Genomic DNA, 27,044 nt, shown 5'->3' with positions numbered 1-27,044 from the left:
TGAGAGCTTTGCTGATTATTTGCAGTGCTGTTGTGGAGATGCAGTGTGGTGGATACTGCTGGACATCAGCAGCAGCAGAAATACCATCAGGCTTCCTGGAGAGCTGCTTGTGTGTGAATGTGGGGGTACCAGTATTGGAGACGATGCATGCTGTCACTCAGGGTCGCAACTGGATAGCCCACAACTGATATCCTCCCTGCTCTACATTCAAAGACCTTTGTAACGTGTCTTTTTAACCGGCAGAGGGTCCTCTCTCTCTTTGATGGAAAGTTTGCAATTGTAATCCAATCCCCCAGTTCGGACGCTCCCTGGTTTGCTGGTGAAATAAGTATGATGGGAAAACCATTGCTCAGAGCTTTGATGGAGAATTCACATTGGCTCTGGTTCCAGAGAATTCTAAATTTCTGAGCCAACCTACAGTTATTTCCAGAAAAGTCTTTACTGCTTTTTAAAATCTCTCTCCGTCCTTGTGTGGTTATATGTGTCACCCTCTAACCCATTGAGCCCGTTCACTGCATTAGAGAGTTTTGGAAAGTCACAGACACTAACTCTGCAGCCCGCTCGTTTAGAATGTGAGCCATCAAAGGCAGCATGGTGGCGCAGTGGGTAGCACTGCAGTCTCACGCCACCGAGGTCCCAGGTTCGACCCCGGCTCTGGGTAACTGTCCGTGTGGAGTTTGCACATTCTCCCCGTGTCTGCGTGGGTTTCGCCCCCACGACCTAAAAAAGTGCAGGCTAGGTGGATTGGCCACGCTAAACTGCCCCTTAATTGGAAAAAATGAATTGGGCACTCTAAATTTATATTTAAAAAAAATAGAATGTAAGCCATCAGGTCCAGTTCGGCCACAGTAAAGTCAAAGTACCGGGGAAATCAAAATTCATGACCAAGTTCCACGCTCTCATTAAACCCCTGGTTCTCTGCTAATTTTAATATTTCTTTGTGTCTCCAACTGTGAGAACAGGTACGAAATGTCTGTTTAATATCTGCCAAAGCCATATAACATAGATATATAACTTATCATGTGTCTCAGCCACCTCTCTTTTAATTACAGTACCCAATTACTTTTTTCCAATTAAGGGGCAATTTAGCGCGGCCAATCCACCTACCCTGCACATCTTTGGGTTGTGGGGTCGAAACCCACTCAGACACGGGGAGAATGTGCAAAACTCCACACGGACAGTGACCCGGGCCGGGATCGAACCTGGGACCTCGGCGCCTTGAGGCGCCAGTGCTAACCACCGCGCCACCCAGCCTCCTCTGTTTTATAGAGGTGTAGATTTTTTACGTTGTGTTTTTATATTTCTGGATAGTTCAATCTCACTGTGCAGTGACAGTTAGAGAACAGGCAGACTATTTGTGAACCAGCCATGAGGAGATATGTTGGGATTTTCCATTTCCAGAATTATTTCCCTTCTGACCTTTACTGCCTGCCTTCCTGCACCTGACCGAAGATTGGCATTTTGGTTGAGTTGGGGGAAGTCTGGCCAGCCAGTTTGGTGAGGTATTGGTGCTCCTGTGTACTGTGCCATTCTGCTCTGCTTGTAACCAATTCTTCACCACCACCTTCCATGTGTGACTGAGGAAGTGGGCAAGCAACCCATTGTCAAGCCTTTGTGGCTTCACACTGAGCAAACTCTTTAACTTGTTGTTTGATTTCTTTCCTGACTGATGCTTGGAGAGAAATTGACTGGCTCCCATAGATTACCCGTACAACCCATTGTCACATTAACAGGTTGTGCCATTGTGTGACGGTCATTAATAACTTGTCAGGGTTCCTTCCTATTTTAGTCAGTGTTGCAGTGAAGTATAAGCCATCGAGGTTATACAACAGGAAGAGCCTGATCACTTGACCTTTTAACTGTCTCCATTGCGTTTTGTGACAGAACCGTATTTATTGATTTTTCTGAAGCAGTTTCAGTTGAGGAGAAGGCCCGAGTAGCATTGTGCGTGAGAATTCTGAACCGTCGTGACTCGGGGCAGATTGGGTCAGTGCCTCGGAGTGGGGTCGCCGGCCACCACTGTCAGCCACTTGGGCAAGATTACCAGAAGGCAGCCCATGCTGTTGAAGTCAGCTCGACCCTCGTGGGAGTTGTGAAGGCAGTGGGTAACTGATGGGACAAGATTTGATAATGAAGAAAAAGAGAATAGATACTTCTACAACATGGTCAGGATTTGAATTGGGAGAGAATTGGTTAGCTGTCATTGGCTTACCAGCTGCGTCTCCATTTGAGCTCCGTTAAACTCTCTGGGTGCACACCTGGTCTGTATGGTGAGAAATTTATCCATGTGATGACCGACTTTGCAGTTAAACTCTGCAGAAGGGCTCAGTGGCTTCGCTGCCTGTTGAAGTGATGATTACCTCAGTTTTACTCCATCTCCTCACCTTGGTGCAAGATTGAGTGGACATTGTCAACCCATTGCTGCCACCACTGAGTGGAAATAGTTCTCTCACTACAGAGGCCAGTCCTGACCCTGAACAGAGCTAACGGGAATGAGGAGATAGTAATGGTGGGGTGTAGGACTCTTGGTTGATTCCCTTTCTTCACCTTTCCCATGCCATGGGAGCGAGATCCCAGAGGAAGACTTCCTAGGGAAGACAAGGAGACGTTCGTGAGGTGTCTGATTGGTGATCGTACAAAGCAGTGACCGGATGGAGTGGAGGGCATCCAGGAGGACTTCTTGCCAGTGGGAGACTGGGAGTCTCCTGGACCAGTAGGACGGTCTTCCAGACCGTTTCGTTCTCCCTCTCTACCTGCCTGTTCCCCCGGGGGTTGTTACTGGTCGTCCTGCTCGAGGCGATGCCCTTGCTGAGCAGGAGTTGGCGCAGTTCGTTGCTCATAAAGGAGGACCCCGTATCACTGTGTATGTAAGCGGGGAACCCGAACAGTGCAAAGATGCTATTGAGGGCCTTGATGACGGTGGAGGTGGTCATGTTGGGGCAGGGGATGGCGAATGGGAACCGGGAGTACTCGTCAAACACGTTCAGGAAGTACGTGTTGCGGTCGGTGGAGGGGAGGGGGCCTATGAAGTCCATGCTGAGGTGTTCAAAGGGACCGGAAACCTTTATCAGGTGCGCTTTCTCTGGTCGGCAGTAGTGCGGTTTGCACTACGTGCAGATCTGGCAGTCCCTGGTGGCTGTCCTGACCTCGATGGGGTCAGGGCAGGTTGTGGGTCTTGACAAAATGGAAAAAGCGAGTGACTCCCGGGTGGCAGAGGTCCTCGTGGAGGGCTCGGAGGCGGTCCACTTGTGCGGTGGCACATGTGTCGCGGGACAGGGCGTCAGGAGGCTTGTTTAGCTCCCCGGGACGATACAAGATCTCGTAGTTGTAGGTGGAGAGTTTGATCCTCCACCGCAAGACCTTGTCATTTTTTATCTTGCCCCGCTGTGCATTATCGAACATGAAAGCCACCGGCCGTTGGTCAGTGAGGAGAGTGAATCTCCTGCCAGCCAGGTAATGCCTCCAATGTCGCACAGCTTCTACTATGGCCTGGGCCTCCTTTTCGACTGAGGAGTGGCGAATTTTGAAAGCATGGAGGGTACAGGAGAAGAAGGCCACGGGTCTGCCCGCTTGGTTGAGGGTTGCTGCCAGAGCTACGTCAGACGCATCGCTCTCAACCTGGAAGGAGAGGGACTGGTCGATGGCGTGCATCGTGGCCTTTGCAATGTCTGCTTTGATGCAGCTGAAGGCCTGCCGGGCCTCTATCGACGGGAAAAACTGTGGATTGGATCAGGGGACGGGCCTTGTCCGCGTAGTTGGGGACCCACTGAGCGTAGTAGCTAATAAACCCGAGGCAGCGTTTCAGTGACTTGGAGCAGTGAGGGAGGGGGTACTCCATAAGGGTGCGCATGCGTTCAGGGTCGGGGCCTATAACTCCATTTCGCACTACGTGGACGAGAATGGCTAGACGGTCAGTGCTAAACATACATTTATCCTTGTTGTATGCAAGGTTAAGGATTTTAGCGGTCTGGAGAAATTTTCGGAGGTTGATGTCGTGGTCCTGCTGGTCGTGGCCACAGATGGTGACAATATCGAGATACGGGAATGTTGCCCGTAAACCGTACCGGTCAACCATTCGGTCCATCTCGTGCTGGAAGACCGAGACCCCGTTGGTGACACCGAAGGGAACCCTTAAGAAGTGATAGAGCTGCCCATCTGCCTCGAAGGCACTGTATTTGCGGTCACGAGTACGGATGGGGAGCTGGTGGTAGGCGGACTTGAGATCCACCGTGGAGAAGACCTTATAATGTGCGATCCTGTTTACCAGGTCGAATATGCGGGGGCGGGGGTACGCGTCCAGCTGCGTAAACCTGTCGATGGTCTGACTGTAGTCAATGACCATCCTGTGCTTCTCCCCGGTCTTTACCACCACTACTTGAGCTCTCCAGGGGCTGTTACTGGCTTCAATGACTCCTTCCCTCAGTAGCCTTTGGACCTCTGACCTAATAAAGATCCAGTCCTGGGCACTGTACCGTCTGCTCCTGGTGGCAACGGTTTTGCAATCCGGGGTGAGGTTCGCAAACAGGGAAGGCGGATCGACCTTCAGGGTCACGAGGCCGCAGACAGTAAGGGGGGGCGGGGTATAGGGCCGCCAAATTGGAAGGTCAGACTTTGAAGGTTACACTGGAAGTCTAAACCCAGGATTGTAGCCGCGCAGAGGTGGGGAAGGACATAGAGACGGAAAGTTTTGAACTCCCTTCCCTGGACTGTGAGGTTTGCTGCACAAAACCCCTTTATCTCCACTGAGTGGGAACCGGAAGCCAGGGAGATTTTTTGATTAGCGGGGTGGATGAGGAGGGAGCAGCGCCTTACCGTGTCAGGGTGTATGAAGCTCTCCGTGCTCCCAGAGTCGAATAGGCAGGACGTTTCGTGCCCGTTGATGAATACAGTCGTCGTAGCGGTTGTGTGTTCGAGGCCGAGACTGATCCAGAGTCACCGAGGCTAATCGCAGCAGTTGAGAGTTCTGTTCGGGCAGTGTGTGGTCAGCCGAGCTGGGGTCCTGGGGGTTCATCCAAGATGGCGGCTCCCAATGGTCACACATGGCTGGGGGTGCACAAAATGGCGGTGCCCATCCCTCCAACGCGGCGTCCGCGGAACAAGATGGCGGCGCCCGGGGTCTGCACGTGGCCCTGGGATACGGGGGTGGCGGCGACCGCTGGCCGCACGCAGCCCGTGGAGATGTTTGTGGTTGCAGTCCGCATTCGCCGCCGGAGACCGTGGCAACCGCCGGGGCCTGGCATACCCCCACGAAATGGCCCTTCTTGCCGCATTCCTTGCAGGTGGATGAGCGGGCCGGGCAGTACTGGCGGGGGTGCTTGGTCTGCCCACAAAAGTAGCAGCGGGGCCCCTCGGGGTTGCCAGGCCGCCTTGCAGCGCAGGCCTGTGGGGGAATGGGAGAAGTTTCGGGGCCAGCTGCGTAGGGGTTCCACGCTGCCCAGGGGGCTGCCGCGCGGTCGGGAATGTAGGCGCGGGCATTCCTGGAGGCCACGTCCAGGGAGCCTGAAAGGGCCCGTGCCTACCTGAGACCCAGGGTGTCCTCTAACAGGCGCTGGCGGATTTGTGACGATAGCATACCTGCCACAAAAGCGTCCCTGACTAAGAGTTCCGTGTGTTCGCTCGCCGAAACTTGCGGGCAGCCGCAGCTTCTGCCCAACACCAGGAGTGCACGGTAGAATTCCTCCAGCGATTTCCCCAGGGGTTTGTCGCCTTGTTGCAAGCAGGTGCCGGACGTAGACCTGGTTTACCGGGCGAATATCGTGTCCTTTTAGCAGCTCTATTGCTGCATCGAAGTCTTCCACTTCCTCGATGAGGGTGTAAATCTCCGGCCTCACCCTTGAGTGCAGGACGTGCAGTTTCTGCTCTCCCGTGGGTGCGTTTGCGGCCGTCTCGAGATACCCTTTAAAGCACGCCAGCCAGTGCTTAAAGATTGCCACTGAGTTCGCCGCGTGGGAGCTAAGTTGCAGAGACACTGTGGAGCTTGATTCGGAGCTCCATCCTTCTGGGAAAAAAACTAGCTTATGAAATTGATGCACGATCAGTGACCACTAAAACGAGGTTGTAGTCCAACTGAAGGCTTTAATAAGCTAGATGTTTCCCCCAGCAGCTCAGGTACAGAATGAGGGCTGCTGGGGCGGCACGGGTTCTTGTACCCCGCCTATCAGGGCGGAGCTATCATACATTCTAACTAATGGAAAGCATACAGTTTCCACCAATGGTGCTTTAGCCTATCAGGTACCGTAATACCTATAATACCACAACCCCTTAATTGGAAAAAATTAATTGGATACACTAAAAAAAAAAATGTTTTTTTAACTGTGTAGAATCATAGAATCCTTACAGAGCAGAAGGAGGCCATTCGGCCCATCTAGTCTACATTAGCCCCTGCTCCGATGGAGCACCCTCCCTCAGCCCAATCCCCTGCCCTATCCCTGTAACCCCACCTAACCGTTGGACACCAAGGGGCAATTTATCATGGTCAATCCACCTAACTTGCACATCTTTGGATTTTGGGAGGAAACCCGATCACCCGGAGGAAACCCACCCAGACACAGTGAGAATGTGCAAACTCCACACAGTCACCCGAGGTCAGAATTGAAGTTGGGACCTTGGCACTGCAAGGCAGCAGTGCTAACCACTGTGGCGCCGTGTGTGGGTCAACAAGCAAGTAATCTAAAAACGGACAGCAAGAGCTTCTTTAAATACATTAAAAAAAGAAGAGAGGCCAAAATGATTGTAGGCTCCTCCGGGAATGGGGGAAATAATAATGGGGAACCAGGAAATGGCAGAGGAGTTAAACAAATACTTTGCATCAGTCTTCGCAGTGGAATACACTAACAACTTTCCAAAAATATTAAATAGTCATGGGGCAGAAGAGGGGAGGAAATAAATGCAATAACAATCGCTGGGGAAAAGTACTCTGGGAAACTAATGGGGCTAAAGGCTGATCACTCAACCGGAGCTGACAGGTTTCATCGCTGGTTATTAAAGGAAGTGAAAGTGGATACATAGTAATAATCTTCATAGAATTCTTGAATTCTGTAAAAGTTCCACAGGATTGGAAAACTGCCAAATTTAACCCATTTTTATTCAAAAAGGAGAGAGACAAAAAAACAGTAACTCTCAGCCAGTTAGCTTAATATCTGTCACTGGGAAAATGTTTGAGTCCATTATAAACGATGGAATAGTGAGCAGCATGTGGCGCAGTGGTTAGCACTGGGACTGCGGCGCTGAGGATCCGGGTTCGAATCCCGGCCCTGGGCCACTGTCCGTGTGGAGTTTGCACATTCTCTCCCATGTCTGCGTGGGGCTCACCCCCACAACCCAAAGATGTGCAGGGGAGGTGGATTTGCCGTGCTAAAATTGCCCCTTAATTGGAAAAAAATAATTGGCTACTCTAAATTTATAAATAAATAAAGGATGGAATAGAGCATTTAGAAATGCACCATATAGACTTCCGGTTGCGGTGATGCCTAGCTAGCCGCACGCTTCGGCGGCTCCAGCTCCGACGGACCTTCGGGCTCTTTTAAGAGCCCCAACGGGGAATTTTTCGACGACGCAACCTGGTGTGGGGTGTGTGAGAAGGGAGTCCCCCCCCCCCCCCCCCAAACGAAGGAGGAAAAAACCGGCGGCGGCGGCTGCAGCGCGAGGAATCGTCGACCAAAGGGTCAGAAAGAGAGAAGTACAAGATGGCGGCGGAGAAAGCGCAGGCGACATGGGGGCCTGAGCAGGATGAAATTGTGAGACGGTGCATGGAGCTGCTGAAGAGGGAGGTGCTGACCCCGTTGCTACAGGCAATTGAGGGGCTCAAGGAGACATTAAAGACCCAGGAGACAGAGCTCCGCGTGGTGGAGCAGAAGGTGACAGATATTGAGGACGAGATCCTGGGCCTGGCGGTTAAGACACAGACGCACGAGGCACTTCATAAAAAGTGTACTGAAAGGATCGAAGCCCTAGAAAATGGAGCGCGAAGGAAGAACCTTCGGATACTGGGTCTCCCTGAGGGTGTGGAAGGAGTGGACTGTGGAGCGTACGCAAGTACGATGCTAAGCTCACTGATGGGTGCTGAGGCCCCTACGGGCCCCTTGGAGGTGGAGTGGGCAAATCGGATTCCGGCGAGAAGACCAAAAGCGGGAGAACCACCCAGGGCGATAATCGTGCGATTTTACCGCCTTAAGGATAGAGAAGAGGTCCTGAGATGGGCTAAAAAGGTGCGGAGTAGCAGATGGGAGAATGCAGTGGTACGGGTATACCAGGATTGGAGTGCGGAGGTGGCGAGAAGGAGGGCGAGCTTCAACCGAGCCAAAGAGGTGTTGCATAAAAGGAAGGTGAAGTTCGGGATGCTGCAGCCGGCAAGACTATGGGTCACGTATCAGGAGAGACACCATTATTTCGAGACGGCGGAGGAAGCATGGACCTTCATCAAAGAAGAGAAATTGGATCGGAACTGAGGGACTGATGCTGCAGGAAATGTTACTGTTAATGTTATGGTTGAAGTTAATTGAGAAGTAAATTGGGAAGGGGGGAGACATTGGGGAAATGTGGGCGCCGGTGAGGGGGGAAAGACGGGACGTAGTTGGAGAATGGGGAAGGGGAGGGGGAGGGGAAAGGGAGCTGCGCCATAAGAGGCGGGTCAGGTAAAGGGATGTTCCCGTGCCAGAAAGAATAAGGTGGGAAGACAGGCGCAAGGCGGATGGGAGTTCCCCACACGGGGGGGTCGAGGAGTGAGCAGGAGTAGCCGGGGTCAGTTGAAGTCAGCTGACTTACGGAAGTAATATGGGGGGAGCAATCATGCTAGAAAGAGATCTAGCGGGGAGGGGGGGGGGACAACTGGGTTGCTGCTGCGGAAATCCAAAAGGAAATGGCTAAAGAGTGGGTGGGTGGGGATGGTGTGCGACGCTGGGGGAGCGAGCGGGAGCGCGGAGGCTGGGTATGGGACTGGCCTAGAGAAGGTAATGGCTAGTCGACACGGGAGGGGGGCAGGTAGCCCCCTAGTGAGGCTGATCACGTGGAACGTGAGAGGCCTGAACGGACCGATTAAAAAGGGCCCGAGTGCTCGCGCATTTGAAAGGACTAAGGGCAGACGTGGTTATGCTCCAAGAGACGCACCTAAAGGTGGCGGACCAAGTTAGGCTAAGGAAAGGATGGGTGGGACAGATGTTCCACTCAGGACTGGACGCAAAGAATAGAGGGGTGGCCATTTTGGTGGGGAAACAGGTAGCATTTGAATCAAAGAACATCGTAGCAGATAGCGGAGGTAGATATGTAATGGTGAGTGGCAGGCTGGAGGGAATGGAGGTCGTGTTGGTTAATGTGTATGCCCCAAACTGGGACGATGCGGGATTTATGAGACGGATGCTGGGGCGTATACCGGACCTGGAGGTAGGAAACTTGATTTTAGGAGGGGACTTTAATACGGTGCTGGACCCGGGGCTAGATAGATCCAGCTCAAGGACTGGAAGAAGGCCGGCAGCGGCCAAGGTACCTAAGGGGTTTATGGACCAAATGGGGGGAGTGGATCCATGGCGATTTCTTAGACCTAGGGCTAGGGAGTTTTCCTTCTTCTCCCATGTCCATAAAGTGTACTCCCGGATAGATTTTTTTGTTTTGGGAAGGTCGTTGATCTCTAGGGTGGAAGAAGCTGAGTACTCAGCCATAGCGGTTTCGGATCATGCCCCACATTGGGTGGACCTGGAATTAGGAGAGGAAAGGGAGCAGAGAACACTCTGGCGATTAGATGTGGGACTGATGGCGGATGAGGGAGTGTGTGCAAGAGTGCGGGGGTGTATTGAGGGATACCTGGAGGTCAATGACGACGGCGAGGTCCCTGTGGGAGTGGTATGGGAAGCACTAAAAGCGGTGGTCAGAGGAGAGCTGATCTCCATTGGGGCCCACAAAAGGAAAACAGAGGCCAAGGAAAGGGCAAGATTACTGGGGGAGATTTTAAGGGTGGATAGGGAATTTGCAGAGACCCCGGAGGAGGAATTGTACAGGGAGAGGAGACGACTCCAGACGGAATTTGACCTTCTGACCACCAGAAAGGCGGAGGTACTGTGGAGGAAGGCACAGGGGAGGAGGTATGAATATGGGGAAAAGGCTAGTCGCCTGTTGGCTCATCAATTGCGAAAGAGGGCAGCAGCGAGGGAGATAGGAAGAATTAGAGACGAAAGGGAAGACACGGTGCGAAGGGCAGGAAAGATAAATGAGGTGTTCAAGACCTTCTATGAGGAACTGTATAGGTCTCAACCCCCAGAGGGAGAGGAGGGGATGCGGCAGTTCCTGGACCAATTGAGGTTCCCGAAAGTGGAGGAGCGGGGGGTGGTAGGCCTGGGGGCACCGATTGGGGTGGACGAGGTTATTAAGGGACTGGGAAGCAGGGAAGGCCCCAGGACCAGGCGGGTTCCCGGTGGAGTATTACAGAAAATATGTGGACTTGTTGGCCCCGTTGATGGTGAGGACGTTCAATGAGGCCAGGAAAGGGGGAACTCTACCCCCGACGATGTCGGAGGCGACGATATCGTTAATTTTGAAGAGGGATAAAGATCCGTTGCAGTGCGGGTCCTATAGACCCATTTCATTATTGAACGTGGACGCCAAATTGTTGGCAAAGGTACTGGGATAGAGGACTGTGTCCCGGGGGTGGTGCACGAAGACCAGACAGGGTTCGTAAAAGGGAGACACTGAATGTTAACGTGCGACGACTATTAGGGGTGATAATGATACCCCCAGTGGAGGGGGAGGCAGAGATAGTGGCGGCAATGGACGCAGAGAAGGCATTTGATAGGGTGGAGTGGGAGTATTTATGGGAAGTGTTAAGGAGGTTTGGGTTTGGGAACGGGTTTATTAGCTGGGTTAGACTTCTTTATGGGGCTCCAACGGCAAGCGTAGTTACAGGTCGACATAGATCGGAGTATTTCCGACTATATAGGGGAACAAGACAGGGATGCCCGCTGTCTCCATTGTTGTTCGCGTTGGCAATTGAACCTCTGGCCATGGCGTTGAGAGGCTCCAGGAAATGGAGAGGGGTGATTAGAGGGGGAGAAGAACACCGAGTCTCGTTATACGCGGATGACCTATTGTTATACGTGTCGGACCCAGCGGGGGGGATGATAGAGGTTATGCAAATTTTGAGGGGGTTCGGGGATTTCTCGGGGTATAGGCTAAACATGGGGAAGAGTGAATTATTTGTGATACATCCAGGGGACCAGAGTAGAGAGATAGAAGGCTTGCCTCTAAGGAAAGTGGAAAGAAACTTCCGATATCTGGGGATTCAGATCGCTAGGAGCTGGGGAACCTTGCACAGACTTAATCTGACACGGTTGGTAGAACAAATGGAGGAGGACTTCAAGAGGTGCGACATGCAGCCTCTATCGGTGGCGGGCAGGGTGCAAGCAATTAAGATGATGGTCCTCCCGAGGTTCTTATTTGTATTTCAATGTCTCCCTATACTAATCACCAAGACCTTTTTTAATAAAATAGACAGGAGCATCACGAGCTTCGTGTGGGCAGGGAAAGTTCCGAGAGTAAGGAGGGGGTTCCTTCAGCGTAGTAGGGACAGAGGAGGATTGGCACTACCGAACTTGGGCGATTACTATTGGGCCGCCAATGTGGCAATGATACGTAAATGGATGATGGAGGGAGCGGCGTGGAAAAGACTGGAGAAAAAGTCCTGTAAAGGGACGAGTTTAGAGGCGCTGGTGATGGCGCCGCTACCGATCTCACCTAAAAAGTTTACCACGAACCCGGTGGTGGCGGCAACATTGAATATCTGGGGACAGTGGAGGCGACAGAGAGGGGTGCGGGGAGCCCTGGTGGGGTCCCCAATCAGGAACAATCATAGGTTCGCCCCAGGAAGAATGGATGGAGGATTTCAGAGCTGGTACCAGTTGGGAATTAGGAGGGTGGGAGATTTATTTATAGATGGGACTTTTGCGAGCTTGGGAGCATTGGAGGAAAAGTATAAGTTGCCCCAGGGAAATTTCTTGAGATATATGCAGGTGAGGGCGTTTACTAGACAACAGGTGAGGGAATTTCCGTTGCTCCCGACACAGGGGATACAGGACAGGGTGCTTTCAGGGGTGTGGGTCGGAGAGGGCAAGGTGTCAGAGATTTACCGAGAGATGAGGGAAGAGGGGGAGGAGTCGGTGGGTGAACTAAAAGGAAAGTGGGAAGAAGAGCTAGGGGAGGAGATAGAGGAGGGTATGTGGGCTGATGCCCTAAGCAGGGTAAATTCCTCTTCCTCATGCGCCAGGCTTAGCCTGATTCAATTTAAGGTGCTACACAGAGCACACATAACGGGAGCAAGATTGAGCAGGTTCTTTGGAGTGGAGGACAAATGTGGGAGGTGTGGCGGGAGCCCGGCAAACCACGCACATATGTTTTGGGCGTGCCCGGCACTGGAAGGGTATTGGAAGGGAGTGACGGGAGTGATTTCGCGGGTGGTGAGGGCCCGGGTCAAACCAGGCTGGGGGTTAGCTCTATTTGGAGTTGCGGAAGAGCCGGGAGTGCAGGAGGCGAAAGAGGCCGACGTTGTGGCCTTTGCGTCCCTAGTAGCCCGGCACAGGATCCTACTCATGTGGAAGGAGGCGAAACCCCCCGGACTGGAGGCCTGGGTAAATGATATGGCGGGGTTCATTAAACTGGAGCAGATAAGGTTTGCCCTGAGAGGATCGGCTCAAGGGTTCACCAGGCGGTGGCAGCCATTTCTCGACTACCTAGGGGAACGTTAGAGGGAAGACAGATGACCAGCAGCAGCAACCCAGGGGAAGGGGGGGGGGGGTTAGTTTAGGTCAAAGATAAAGGGGTTTTGTTACTTGTGTATTGTTAAAAATTTCTGTATTGTTATTGTTGCGTTTGCAAGAGGGGAAAAATTGTTGTTTGGGAAAAAAATTTCAATAAAACATATTTAAAAAAAAAAAAGAAATGCACCATATAATCGAGCAGAGTCAACATGGCTTCATGAAGGGGAAACCATGCCTGACAAATTTATTTGAATACCTTGAGGTGGTAACGAGCAGGATAGTTAAAAGGGAACCAGTAGATGTAGTATACTTGGATATCCAAAACGCATTCAATAAGGTACCACACAAAAGGCTACTTAATAAGATAAGAGCCCATGATGTTGGGGATAGTATATTTGCATATAGAGAGGATTGGCTAACTAATAGAATACTACGTTGGAATAAGAGGTGAATTTTCCGGATGGCAACTTGTAACTAAGTGCCACAGAGATCAGTGCTGGGGCCACAATTATTAGCAACATATATTAATGACTGGGATGAAGGAAAAGTGAATGTACTATTGCTCAAAAATAGGTGGGAGGGAAAGTGGTGAGGATGACACAAAGAGTACAGAGGGATTATAGACAAATTAGTTGAGTGGGCAAAACCATGGCAGATGGATTGTGTAGGGAAATGGGAAGTTATGCACTTTGGTAGGAAGAATAAAGGAGCTGAATATTATCTAAATGGAGAAAGACTGCAGGAGGCTGCAGCACAGAGGAGTTTGGGTCCTTGTGCATAAATCACACAAAGCTACCATGCAAGTTCAGCAGGTAATAGGAAAATGGAATGTTCGCCTTTATTTCGAAGGGAGTGGAGTATATAAATAGCTAAGTCTTACTGAAATTATACACAGCACTAGTTAGACCACACCTGGAACACGAAACAGTTTTGGTCCCTTTATCTAACAAAAGATCTTGGGAAGTCCCTCAGGGTGAAGGATGACTTGCTTCCACTCTGGGAAGGTGCGTTCTGTGGTGGCAGATTCTGCCACAGGTTTGGCAGGTTTATGCTTGGCCTTTGCGTGCTCCAGACTGCGACGCTCGAGATGATTTGTTTCTTCGCGAATGCTTCTCCAGTTTGTACGTTCTAAGGCAAGCGATTCCCACGTGTCGATGGGAATGTTGTATTTATTTAAGGAGACTTACGGTGTGTCCTTGTAGTCTTTCCTCTGCTTGCCATTGCAGAGCTCGGAGAAGAGCACTTGATTTGAGAGTCTTGTGTCGGGCGTGTGGCGAATGTGGCCTGCCCATCTCAGAGGAGTTGAAGTATGGGAGGCGATCCACATTGTCCAGGGGCTCACCGTGGATCTTGATGAGTTGAAGGATTGACCAGGAGCGGCCTGGTAATGAATCTTTGTTTCCCGGATGTTTAGTCTGAGGCCCATTCTTTCATACACCTCCGTGAATGCATCGATGCCGGTTTGTAGCTTAGCCTCTGAATGTGCGCAGACAAAGGCGTTGTCTGCACAGTGCACTTTGATGACAGAAGTTGAAGTGGTCTTGGTTCTGGCCTGGAGGTGGTGGAGGTTGAACAGTTTCCTGCCTGGCCAGTAGGTTAGCTCAATGCCAGCAGGGAGCTTCAGGGTGATGGGGTGGCGTGTTCCTGTGAAGAAGATGGAGAAGAGCATTGATGCGATGACGCAGCCCTGTTTGACCCCAGTTTGCATACGTATTGGGTCTGTGGTGGTTCTGTTGGTGAGGATCACGGCGTGCATGCCCCGTGGAGCAGGCGGAGAATAGTGATAAATTTCTGCGGGCAGCCGAATTTGAGGAGGATGTTCCACAGTCCCTCACGGTTGACAGAGTCGAAGGCCTTTGTGTGATTGAAGAAGGCCGTCAAGACATTGACGCTGCTCCCGGCACACTTCCTGGATTTGTCGCACGCTGAAGATCATGCCCATTGAGCCTCTTGATGGGCCGATGCCGCACTGAGATTCAGGAAGGAGCTCTTCAACCACTGGGAGGAGGCGGTTGAGGAGTATTCTCACGATGACCTTTTCTTTGGCGGAGAGTCAGGAAATCCGTCTGTAATTTCTGCAGTCGGACCTGTCTCCTTTCTTTTTAAAAAAAAATAATTTTTATTAAAGGTTTTCATAAAATATGAGGATTTTATGAGGATCAACAAAATGAGAAAGAAAAAAGAACCCAACAGGGTTAAGTACAAAACACAATCTAAAAAAGCAACCCCCCAAACCCCTCTTTCTCTTCCCCCCCCCCCCCCGCCGAGCTGCTGCTGCCATTGACCAATGTCTATCGTTCTGCCAGAAAGTCTAAGAACGGTTGCCACCGCCTAAAGAACCCTTGTACCGACCCTCTCAAGGCGAATTTCACCCTCTCCAATTTAATGAACCCTGCCATATCGCTGATCCAGGATTCCACGCTTGGGGGCCTCGTATCTTTCCACTGAAGGAGAATCCTTCGCCGGGCTACCAGGGACGCAAAGGCCAGCATTCCGGCCTCTTTCGCCTCCTGCATTCCCGGCTCCTCTGCCACCCCAAATATTGCGAGCCCCCAGCCCGGTTTGACCCTGGATCCTACCACACTCGACACCGTCCTCGCTACGCCCTTCCAAAATTCCTCCAGTGCTGGGCATTCCCAGAACATATGGGTGTGATTTGCTGGGCTCCCTGAGCACCTAACACACCTGTCCTCACCCCAAAGAACCTGCTCATCCTTGTCCCGGTCATGTGTGCCCTGTGCAGCACCTTAAACTGTATGAGGCTGAGCCTCGCGCATGAAGAGGAAGACCCTCGGATGGCGTACTTAATCTTCTCCAGGTGGAGAAATTCCGAGAGGTCAGCGAGCCAGTCTGCAGCTGTGGGTGGTGCTGCCGATCGGCAGCCGAGCTGGATTCTCCGGCGTGCGATTAGGGAAGCGAAAGCAAGGGCGTTGGCCCCCTTCCCCATGTGTAGCTCTGGCTGCTCCGATACCCCGAGGATTGCCACTATTGGCCATGGCTTCACCCTCACCCCCACAACCATGGACATTGCCTCGGAGAAGGCTGTCCAGAACCCAGCAAGCTTGGGGCAAACTGGGCCCCTCTGGCACCGCTCACATTTGTCCTCCACCTCCGGGAAGAACCTGCTCATTCGGGTTCTGGTCAGGTGCGCTCTGTGCACCACTTTGAGCTACATTAGGAGGTGGAGCAGGAGGAGGTGGAGCTCACCCTGCTCAGTGCTTTGCTCCAGAGTCCCCATCCTACCTCTGTCCCCAGTTCGTCCTCCCATTTTTGTCTGGTCCCGTCCAGTGGTGTTCGGGCTCTATCCAGTAGCTGTCCGTATATTTTCCCATGTAGCCTCCCCCTTTCTTGCTGTTTGTGCCTATCAGGTCCTCGAGTAATGTGCTTTCTGGGGCCCCAGGATACCCTACTGTCTCTTTGCAGAGGAAGTGCTTTATTTGGAGGTGTCCCAATTTTGGCCGAAAGCCTTGTTGGCCAGGAGGTCCGTGTCCAGCCTCCATGTGGGGCACTGGGCACGGCCTGTCGTCAACCTCACATCCATATAGTGTGGAGCATGGTCGGAGATAACAATCGCGGAGTAGTCTGTCCCCGTGATCCCTGGAAGCACCGATTTCCCCACTGCAAAAGAAGTCGATACGGGTGTATACCTTGTGCACCTGCGAAAAGAACGAGAACTCCTTTTCTCCCGGGTGCAGGAACCTCCATGAGTCCACCGCCCCCATCTGTTCCATGAAGGCCCCTAACCCCCTAGCCATGCCAGACGTTTTCCCCATTCTGGGGTTTTATCGGTTGGTCAGTGGGTCCAGCACGCAGTTAAAGTCGCCCCCATAATCAGTCGGTGTGTGTCAAGGTCGGTGATTTCCGCCTTGGTCTTCTTTATGAATTCTCTGTCGTCCCAGTTGGGAGCGTACACATTTACGAATACGACAGGTGCCCCTTCCAGGACACCGCTGACCATGACGTACCTTCCCCCGGGGTCCGTAACTGTCTTGGTTCCCGTAAACCTCGTCCTGCGTCCCGTAGCACGTGTGGTACGTCTGTCCCACCCAGCCCTTCCTTACCAGCAGTCGGTCCTTCTCCCTCAGGTGCGTCTCTTGTAGGTAGATTGTCTGCTTTTAAGCTTCTTAGGTGGGCGAACACTCTGGATCTTTTCACTGGGCCGTTGAGTCCCCTTACATTCCAGCTAACAATCCTGGTGGAGGGTTTCTGACCCCCCCGGTCCTGTGGGATCACCCATACTTACCTGGTGGCCCCCCCCCCCTGCACTCCGGGGTTTCTCTTTGCTAGGGGGCTGTCCAAAATGGCCACGGTCACCGTTCTCACCATGGGGTTGTGTCCCAGCTCTCAGGGGTTTCCCTTTGCCCAATGCGGCCACCAGCTGTGTGTACGCCACACGGGTCTGCCCCTGCGCTCCGGGGTCTCCCTCCGCCCTGATGCCCTCAAGTGGCTGTTTGTTGTGCCCTCTTGGTTCCTTGCCCTGCTCAATGCCCGCCGAGGCCTATGTCTGTACTGCTTCACTATTGCACCCTTCTCTTTGCTTCTCTTTTGTTCCGCGTTCTCCCCGCGACTCCTCCCCCCCCCCCCCCCCGTTCTCCTCCCCTTCCCTCCCCTCTTTGTGCCAGACGCTCCCCCTCCCCTGAGAGGGGTGCCGCGGCCCTCCTTCCTTCCGTGCTGGCCCTCCTCGCTAGTACGGTGGTCGCCCTCCCAATATTCGCCCAGTTCTGGCCCTGTTTAACTTTTCTCCTACTGGCCCTTGTCTCACCCTGCTTTCCTCGCCCTCATTCCCTCGCTTCCCCCCCCCCCCCCCCCCCCCCCCCCAATTGCATTGAGAAAGGAGACAAGCTCTGAAACGACAGCACAGTCCCGCGCAAGGCATAACACACATGTAACTAGTGGGGTCCCTCAAGGATCAGTGTTGGGCCCGCAGTTGTTCACAATCTACATAGATGATTTGGAGTTGGGGACCAAGTGCAATGTGTCAAAGTTTGCAGACGACACTAAGATGAGTGGTAAAGCAAAATGTGCAGAGGATACCGGAAGTCTGCAGAAGGATTTGGATAGGTTAGGTGAATGGGCTAGGGTCTGGCAGATGGAATTCAATGTTGCCAAGTGTGAGGCTATCCATTTTGGGAGGAATAACAGCAGAATGGATTATTATTTAAACGGTAAGATGTTAAAACATGCTGCTGTGCAGAGGGACCTGGGTGTGCTGGTGCACGAGTCGCAAAAAGTTGGTGTGCAGGTGCAACAGGTGATTAAGAAGGCTAATCGAGTTTTGTCTTTCATTGCTAGAGGGATGGAGTTCAAGACTAGGGAGGTTATGCTGCAATTGTATAGGGTGTTGGTGAGGCCACATCTGGAGTATTGTGTTCAGTTTTGGTCTCCTTACCCGAGAAAGGACATATTGGCACTGGAGGGAGTGCAGAGGAAATTCACTAGGTTGATCCCAGAGTTGAGGGGATTAGATTATGACGAGAGGTTGAGTCAACTGGGACTGTACTCATTGGAGTTTAGAAGGATGCGGGGGGATCTTATTGAAACATATAAAATTATGAAGGGAATAGATAGGATAGATGCGGGCAGGTTGTTTCCACTGGTCGGGGAAAGCAGAAATAGGGGGCATAGCCTCAAAATAAGGGGAAGTAGATTTAGGACAGAGTTTGAACTTCTTCACCCAAAGGGTTGTGAATCTCTGTAATTCCTTGCCCAGTGAAGCAGTTGAGGCTCCTTCTTTAAACGTTTTTAAGAAAAAGATAGATACCTTTCTCAAGAATAAAGGGATTCGGGGATATGGTGTACGGGCCGGAGAGTGGAGCTGAGTCCACAAGGATCAGCCATGATCTCATTGAATGGTGGAGCAGGCTCGAGGGGCCAGAATTCCTACTCCTGCTCCTAGTTCTTATGTTCTTATGTGAGATAGACAGATTTTTAATTAGTAAGGGTTCTGGGGAAAAGGCAAGAAAATGGATTTGAGGATTATATCAGACCCTCCGTGATCTGATTGAATGGCGGAGCAGACTTGATGGGCTGAATGGCCTACTTCTGCTGCTACATCTTATGGACAGTGTTCCACTTGAAAAGCCAGTGTGAGGAGAAATAAGAGGTTAAGATATTTCTGACCTGTTTAGTGCCATTTGGCCGCTAACCATGTGAGAGAGAAGTGTTTTTAAAGGTTTGCAGTACAGCATCCGAATTGCATCATTGTACTGCATTGATATGGATCTGGGATGATGTGATAATGACCTAATTGCCGTTGATATGATGCTGCAGAAATAAAAACAACGTCTGCTGACTGTGTAAACACATTTTACCCCAATTAAAGCTGTTCATGGTAGGTGTAATTAAAGGATAGCGTCAAGGACCCGAATAACCAGTTGACTGACAGAGAAATTGATGGTGATTGGAAAATCTGAGGTATTTTTGTCATCCATCAACCCCATCTCATCCTAGACTTGTGCTGGAGATGTCATTGTGTTGTTAATGTGACTTCCATAATGTTACGTGAGCAATAATTACAGACCAGTGAGTCTTATCTCGGTGGTAGGGAAACAATTGGAGAAAATTCAGAAGGAGAGAATTAATCTCCTCTTGGAGAGGCTAGGTGTGATCAGGGATAGAGAGCATGGCTTTGTCAGGGTGGTCATGCCTCATGAATTTGGTTAAATTAGCAGCCAATAGCTCACTCATTTTTTGCCCAACACCTGTCTCATAAATTCAACATCATCCCAATTTGGGGCATTAACGTTCACCAGTGGCTTCCCCTCCAATTTCCCGTTCACCATCACAAACCTTCCCACCCTCTCCGAATCTGCTACGATAGTCCCACCTCAAACGCTTATTTTTCAACACTACCACCCCCCGCATCTGTATATCTAATCCTGAATGGAAGACTTGCCCTACCCACCCCTTCCTCAGCCTAATCTGGTCCCCGATCTTCAAATGCGTTTCCTGTAAAAATGCCACATCCCGTTTAAACACCTAAGGTGCGCTAACATGCGGGGCCGCTTGACTGGCTAATTCAGCCCTCATGTGAAAAGCCTGGTCGGGGGGCACCCCGCCGACCTCCCCGGTCGATCAACAAATGCCCTTCTTGGGCCAGGCTTGGATGTCCACCGTCAGCAACTCCCTCCTTATTGCACATTGCCAGCCCCATCCCCCCCCCCCCAAAACAATACAACACTCCCATCCCCCCTCTATCACTAACCACCTGCTCAGCCCCACTGCACTCCCGTGAACTAGCTCGCCCAGGAAGCCTGGCATCTCCCGCCCTTGGCACCAAACATCATTTTCCCCCCCCGCAACCGCTCGCACAGTTCCATAGTGCAGACAGCCGTAACAATAAGAAAGAAGGTGCACATGCCCTCCATAGTCCTCCAGCATCCCACCAAAGAATTCCCCAAGAGAGAAAAAGAAAAACAACCCCTGAGAGAAAGGAGGTTCTCCCCTAACCATCACCTAAAAAGAAACAGAACAATAAGGCAAAATCGGGCATGGGGAACCAGCATTTCCTCACGCCCCCTCTAAGCTCAGTCCTTCCTCTCCTGTCAGTTCATTGTGCCTCGAAAACCCCATTGTCTCCTCCGGCGTTCCAAAATAATACCTGTGGCCGCTGTGGGTTACCCAGAGGCGGGCCGGGTACAGCATCCTGAACTTCACCCCCTTCTTTTTTTTCCAATTAAGGGGCAATTGTGCGTGGCCAATCCACCTGCCCTGCACATCTTTGGTTTGTGGGGGTGAAACCCACGCAAACACGGGGAGAATGTGCAAACTCCACACGGACAGTGATCCAGAGCCGGGATCGAACCCAGGCTCTCAGCGGCGTAAGGCAGCAGTGCTAACCACTGTGCCACCGTGCCGCCCACTTCTGAAAGATTGCAGCTGTGACACGATTGAATACTTGTCCAATTCCGCACCCGGGTCCTGGTATACCCAGAGCTCGTTACCCTCCCAGGCACATCATCTCATCTGCCTAGCCCACTGCAAGGTCTTTTCTTTGTCCAAGAACCGATGTAACCTCACCACCATCGCCCTTGGCGGCTCATTCGCCTGCGGCCTCCTCATAAGCACCTAATGCGCCCTATCAACCACCGGGGGCGGTCAAAGGCCGCCACCCCCATCAGCCTCTGCAGCATCTTGGCTACATACGAGCCAGCGTTCACTCCCTCGCCCTCCGGAAACCCCACGATTCTTGAACTTTGTCTTCGGGAACGATTCTCCAAATCCTCCACTTTCTCCTGGAGCCGCTTCTGGGTCTCTCTCAACATCCCAACTTCGGCCGCCAACGACTAAGCTGCTCCTCGTGCTCCCCCACCACCTCCTCCACCTTCTGGATCCTCTGGGTCTCCAGCCTCAGCTCTACCCGGTCAATCCCCACTTTCAGTGGATCTACCACCTTGGCCAGGTCCTCCTGAGCCTCCCTCCTCTGCAGACTGAACTTCTCGTTCAGAAAGTTCACCAACTGCTCCGTCGACCATTGGGCTGGTAGGGCCGAGCCTTTACCCTCTGCCATTTTTCCCCGAGTCACACGAAGAGTTTCTTGTTTCTGCAGCTCCTTTCTTCTAAGCCCACTTCTGGTCCACAAATCCATCCACCAGTGGAGTATAATTTTCCTCCAGCACCTCTGCACCCTTTCCTTCCAAAACATCCACACTGCATCCGGGGAAAAGGACCAAAAAAAACCGCCTCGAGCAGGAGCTGCCAAATGTGCGACCACTCGCATCATGGCCGCCACCGGAAGTCCCCAGTTGATGTATTTCATATGGATTTCGGCAAAGCCGTTGTCAAGGTGTCACATGGGAGGCTGATAAAGAAGGTAAAAGCACATGGGATCCAGGGTAACGCGGCAAGTAGGATCCAAAACTGGCTTATTGATAGGAGACAGAGGGTGGTGGTAGGAGGCTGTTTGTGTGACTGGAGGCTGGTCTACAGTGGAATACCACAGGGATCAGTGCGAGGTCCCTGAGAGTGAGATAAGTACGTTTGCAAATGACACTAAGATTGGCAGGGTGGTTAATAGTGAGGAAGAAGGTCTTGGGTTGCAGAAAGATATAGATGGGTTGGTCAGATCAGTGTGTCATGTGGGAGTACCTTTAAGACATGGATGTTTAAGCAATGTACCTTTAAGAAAACAGTGATGTCAGAGAGTGGGTGGGGCTGAGTTCAGGTCAGCCATTTTGGAAGTTTCAGTTTGGAAAAGCAGCTTGTGTGTGTCTGTGTTTCCAGAGAGCTGCAGTTTTGCAGTTTGACAAGAGCTTGGCAGTGCCTGTGTTTGCAGTGAGCTGGATCTCTGCCATGAAAGACTATCTCTGGATCATTTAGGTGATTTAAACTCCGAATAGTAAAGCCTTTAACCTGATGTGATTCTGTTTAAAGGTGTTAAGTCTCTTGAAAGTTTGAAGGAACATTTTGAGGAATTATTTACTGTTGCAATATTTTTGGAGTTATCTTTGAAGTAAGGGGTGTTAAGAGATCCCATGTTTATTTAAGATGTTAAGTTGAGTTCATGGAATAAACATTGTTTTGTGTTTAAAAACCCACTTGTCCACAATTGTCATCCCACACCCAAGGAACAAGCTGTGTGCTAGTAAAAGCAACAAATACATTAAAGGGAGAGGTTGGTTGAACTCCATGATACATATTGGGGTTCTGCAAACGCCTCGCCCATAACAAGTGGCAGGTGGAATTTAATCCTGATAAGTGAGGTGATGCACTTTGGAAGGAGGAACAAGTCGAGGCAGTATTCAATGAATGACAGGACACGAGGAAGCTCAGAGGGATCTTGGGGCTTGTGTCCGCAGATCCCTGAAGGTGGCAGAACAGGTTAATAGGGTAGTTAAGAAGTCATACGGGACATTTGCCTTTATCAGTTGTGGTATTGATTATAAGAGTGGGGAGGTTATGTTGGGGCTGTACAAACCTTTGGTTAGGTCACAGCTGGAGAACTGTTGCAGTTCTGGTCACCTCACTATAGGAAGGATGTGATTGGACTGGAGATGGTGCAGAGGCGATTCACCAGGATGTTGCCTGGGATGGAGCATGTGAGCTATGAAGAGAGGCTGGATAGGCTCAGGTTGTTTTCTTTGGAGCAGAGCAGGCTGAGGGGGGACCTGATTGAGGTGTGTAAGATTGTGAGGGGGATGGACAAGGTGGATAGGAAGCAGTTGGTCCCCTTAGTTGAAGGGTCAGTAATGAAGGGTCTTGATTTTAAGGTGAGGGGTTTGAGCAAACCATTTTTCACCCAGAGGGTGGTAGGAGTCTGGAATGCAGAGCCTGGGAGGGTAGTAGAGCTGGGAAACCTCACAACCTTTAGAAGGCCTGTGGAGGAGCATTGAAATGTCCTAATATTCGAGGCTATGGACCTAGTGATGGAAAGTCGGATTTGTGTTGTTTTGTTGGTGCAAACACAATGGGCCGAAGGGCCCCTTCAGTCCTGCGCGACTCCAGCTTGATTTGTGGTTGCAGCTTATACAATGGTTGTGTGATCATGTTGTTTGTAACTTGTCCACTTGACTCTGCAGGTCACTGATACAGTCCAACTAGAAAGAGATCCCTTTTATATTCTGGCTATGGAACTGAGATTCTAAGATGTTTGGCACTGTGCTCTTTCCAAGAGCCGGTGCAGACTCGATGGTCATCTCTTCAAACTCACACCAGAATGATGGGGCGAAGACTTTGTCTTCTGGTTAGATATGTCCGATGTGAAATTAGTTTCATTTGAGTATTTCGTGGGTACAGGCTCAAAGTGCAGAACTTCCCCAAATCAGCAGTGTGGGGATGAGGAATGTTGGTGGGGGCAAGTCAACAGAGCTTCAATCCGGATTTCCTCTATTACACTTTACCTGGATGGACTTGACTTCAAATGGAAAATGTTCCAGTATTCTGCACCTACACTCCTCGCCCCAGTGATGTGCTCTCACTACTGCATGTTTTCTAAGCCAATGGAACAAAATAAAAGCTCAGCTTTGAGCCCAGGCACAGGGGAGAGGTGTCAAGGTGCCTGTGGTTTGCAGTGTCACTGGAAGCAGCCACTTAAGGTCTTGAGGATGTTTGTGGTTTCAGCATTAGAAGTGCTCTGAGGAGTGGGGGGAATTTGCAGCCTACCCAAAGCTAATTTCAATCTTTCAATTTCCTCTCGAGTTCATTAAACATTTCTCAAATACAAATGTTTCTCAACAGCCCCAATCAAGATGAAATCAGATTACTTCTGTGTTTTGTTGGCGGTGAAATATTTGTGCACTTTGATCCCGTTTTCTTTTCCAAGGGGACAAAAAGGCAAAGTGTTGGAACTGCAGTGAGCTGCTTTGCAGAGTTTTGCTCACTAAGCTGATCCTATTTGAACCCAACCTGCCTGTCCTCGGGTAGAGGTTCCTTGGCCCGCGTTTGCCCTGCGGGTTGCGGGTCACTGTTTGAGAAGGTGGGTCTGACAGTTACAAAAGGGGGGGAAGTGAGATTTCAAGAACAGGGCCACACACACATCTTGGCAATGGTACATAGACTACAGAAATCAACGTAAGCAGTATACTTGTCCTTGTACCATGATAAAGGCAGAGACTTGGCTGTAGGATTCCTTATCTAACATTTTGCATACAACATACCTGTAATTCTGTCCGACTCATGGTAAATTATTTTAAAACTCCAGTAGTGAAAACAGGAAAATGTGAGATTTAGTGGGTGGTGACCTGTCACAGCAAATATGCATTTTTTTGGGAAATATTTTTATTCAACTTATATCATTCTATATCCCACAAAATACTAAAAGTACAAAAATCGCAAACAACGACAGTAAACCAAATAATAATAATCGTTAAATAGACCCCCCCCCTCCCCCAGTTCTCTCCCCCCCCCCCCCCACACACACACACACAGCTAACAGTGACCAATTCTTTAAAGTACAATATGAAAGGTCGCCATCGGCAGTAGAACCATTCACTTGACCCCCTAAAGGTATATTTGACCTTCTTGAGGTGCAAAAACTCCATTACGTCACCTAGCCACGCCGAGGCGCTGGGCAACGTCCCCAGTCTCCACCTCCGGGAGGATTTGCCTCCGAACAATGAGGCGAATGTCACAGCATCTGACCTGCACCCGCCCGCAGCCCCGGCAGGCCCGATACCCCCAATACAGCCGCTCGAGGACAGGACTCCAGCTCAGTATTCAGGATTGCTGACATGGTGCTGAAAAAAAGAGACCCAGAAACTCACAAGCTTGGGACAGGAGCAGAACATGTGCGTGTGGTTCTCGGGCCCTCTCAAACAGCACTCGAACCCATCCTCAACCTCCCGCAAAGGAACAACTCATTCTGGTGAAGTACGCACTAAACACCACCTTGAGGTGGATCAGGCTCAGCCTCACACAGGATGACGCAGTCTTCACCCTGCAGAGGTACCCATTCCACACCTCCCAAATCCTCCTCCCATTTGGCTTTCACCCCCTCCACCGGGACCAACTCTTCCTCCAAAATCCATCCGTATATGCAGGATGAGCCAACTTCTTCCGATCCCGAGCTGGAAAAAATCTTATCCACTAAGGTTGAAGGTGGTGCCACCGGAAATGTCGGCAACATCCGTCGAACAAAAATCCGAACCTGGAGTTACCACAACGTGTCTGGGCTGACAAGCCCGACTTTCCATTTCATCTCCTCCAGGCTGGTAACCACCCCTCCGGAAATAAATCGCTCCCTCTCACCAGCCCCTTCCCTTTCCATCCCCCAAACCTGGCATCCAACTTGGCCGGTTTGAACAAATGGTTCATACAAATATGGGCCCACCTTGACGCTGACCCCAACTCCCCCAAACTGGACCCCCTGCACATCCCACACTCCATCCGCACCCAGGTAGACCCTGCCCGGGTAGAGCAAATATATGAATGTTCGATATTGTGGACAACTTAGTTATTGAACAATTACTTAACTATGGCTCATGTGTTGTGATAATGAGCAGAATGTTCTGTCTCAAACTCTTGTACTGCTGCAGGAAAATGGCAGGCTGATTCTGGTGCGATTTTCCTTTCATGAACCGATACGAGCGAGAAACTTTGATTTCTATGGTGCTTTTCTTTTTTCAGTATGTACGAAAGCGCTTTAAAGCCAGTGACTTCTGTGAAATGTAAGACCTGCACAGCCAGATGCCACAAACAGCAATATGATAATGATGAGGCAGTCTGTTTTAGTGACATTGGTTGAGTGACATATACTGACGGACCACCTTGGAGAACCACACTCCCCAACGTGGACTTGGTTTGCTAGTTTCGGTTAGGGCATGCATGCACGACTGTTGGTTTAAATGTCCCTGAGTTAATGGAGAGGAAATTGACTCCTGAACATTAACCAGATGGAAAGTATCGCTGATTCTTGGCTGAGGATGACATTGGCCTCGGCTCCTCTGTTGATAAATTTGCCAGAATACAGCCTTGCATCATACATGAGAAATGGGAACTTGGACAAGAGACTGTTCCCGATTGTATTCAGTGCCCATTGAACTGAATGCTTTAAAATAATAATGAAAACATTTTTTAAAGTACCCAATTATTTTTTTCCCAATTAAGGGGCATTTTATCATGGCCAATCCACCCACCCTGCACACCTTTGGGTTGTGGGGATGAGACCCACGCAGACACGGGGAGAATGTGCAAACTCCACACGGACAGTGACCCAGGGCCGGGCTCGAACCTGGGACCTCGGGGCCGTGAGGCAGCAGTGCTAACCACTGTGCCACCGTGCCGCCCCTTTGAACTGAATGCTGACAGAAATACAGGGATAGGGTGGGGCAGTGGGCCTTGGTCGGGTGCTCGTTTCAGAGGTTCAATGCAGACCCAATGGGCCATATGTAGAGATTCTCTGAGCTTGAGAGCTGAAGCAGTCCGGAGTATTTCAAACAGGCACTCCGCTGCGGGCAATTTTATACATCAGGTTATTGAATTAATTAGATTTTAAATAAGTGGGCGAGCAGGAAGTGTGGCTTGAAAATGTTCCTGCTGTTCAGGTGCTTTTAGTTGCAACATAACCGTCTCTGTAGATTGAACCTAAGTGAGTGCTTGTCTATATCAGAGTGCAATGTATTTATTGTTGCACTATATTGAGGCATTATAGTCCTTCCATATAGAACATAGAAAAATACAGCACAGAACAGGCCCTTCGGCCCACGATGTTGTGCCGAACCTTTGTCCTAGATTATCATAGAATTTACAGTGCAGAATATTCGTTTTCTTTTTTTTAAATTTAGAGTACCCAATTCATTTTTGTCCAATTAAGGGGTAATTTAGCGTGGCCAATCCACCTAGCTTGCACATTTATTTTTGTTGGGTTGTGGG

The 27,044-nt window shown here is 50.7% G+C and overlaps 1 protein-coding gene across 2 annotated transcripts in view; it reads left to right on the top strand.

The window, feature by feature from the left end:
• Positions 1-27,044, top strand: part of tyk2 (tyrosine kinase 2) — a 121,622-nt gene that overhangs the window by 19,403 nt on the left and 75,175 nt on the right. The gene's annotated exons all lie outside the window — the stretch shown is intronic.

Source organism: Scyliorhinus torazame, chromosome 27 (assembly GCF_047496885.1).
Source record: "Scyliorhinus torazame isolate Kashiwa2021f chromosome 27, sScyTor2.1, whole genome shotgun sequence".
In the NCBI taxonomy this organism is placed as follows: Eukaryota; Metazoa; Chordata; class Chondrichthyes; order Carcharhiniformes; family Scyliorhinidae; genus Scyliorhinus; species Scyliorhinus torazame.
The sequence above is the reverse complement of the archived record's forward strand: the minus strand, read 5'-3'. Positions and strand labels throughout refer to the sequence as shown.